Here is a 1059-nt window from a genome sequence, read left to right on the forward strand (position 1 = left end):
CTGCCTGGGGCCCACTGCCTGCTGCCACATGGCCTGCCACCACTGCTCTGGGACCAGAAGCTGTCTCTGACTGGGACTGGCTGCTCCCAGGGCCCGCTGCCTGCCACCACATGGCCTGCCGCCACCATTTGGGACCTACAGCATTTCTGCTGCCTACTGCCACCGGGGATCTTGGAGCATTTTTAAAAAAGAATAACACCCACAAAGATCTTTCTCACTTTGCACAACTTGTACTTGGCCTCTTTAGGTGTAATACAATGAACAGCAAAGCGACCTTTGGTGTCATAGATCAGACGGAAGTTCTCTCCAGTCTTGTCAATGCTCATGACATCCATAAACCCAGCAGGGTAGGTTATATCGGTCCTGACTTTGCCATCAATCTTAATGAAGCGCTGCATGCAGATCTTTTTCACTTCATCGCCAGTCAGGGCATACTTAAGCCTGTTCCTCAGGAAATGATCAGAGGCAGACATTCCCTCAGCTTGTGAGGGCCAGTGGACGGACGAGGCACAAACACGCCGGTTAGTTTATCCAGCATCCAATGCTTTGGAGCTGCTACATGCTTCAGGTGTTTCTTGGGACCACAAGCCATGGCTGCGCTGGAAACGGAAAGAGCCCAGCATGTTTTCTATAGGCAGGATCTTGCCATACAGTTCAGCCTAGCCTCAACTTTCCACCCTGCTTGACTCAGCCTCCAGCACCCTAGTGTTAGAGTAAAATACTTGCAGTCAACAGAATAAAGCCTCAGGTTTTGGTGGAGACCTGACATTTCAGGTGTTCTGATTTGTTACCCCAGGCAGGTGGGCACACTGTAAGCCATTCTAGACGGAGATGGAACAATGAGACTTTTAATGAGATACTGTACTTTTCCTTTCCAGAATCTTCACCCCATGTGCAGTGGCTTATGCTACTGGACTGTCGCTTTGCAGTTAGACAGCTTGTAAATCTGTCAGGTTTTCTGAATTAGTAAAATGTAATTAATTTTTCTTTTACTTATATTTCTTACTTTTTTTCTTTTCTGAGACAGGGTTTCTAGCCTGTTTTTTTTTTTTTTTTTTT

General features: G+C 47.0%; 1 pseudogene; it reads right to left on the minus strand.

Annotated features, from left to right (window-relative positions):
- LOC101979533 overlaps positions 1–592 on the minus strand; it is a 4534-nt pseudogene extending 3942 nt beyond the window's left edge.
- Between the last annotated feature and the right edge of the window lie 467 nt (positions 593–1059).

Source organism: Microtus ochrogaster, unplaced genomic scaffold (genome assembly GCF_000317375.1).
Source record: "Microtus ochrogaster isolate Prairie Vole_2 unplaced genomic scaffold, MicOch1.0 UNK40, whole genome shotgun sequence".
Classification (NCBI taxonomy): domain Eukaryota; kingdom Metazoa; phylum Chordata; class Mammalia; order Rodentia; family Cricetidae; genus Microtus; species Microtus ochrogaster.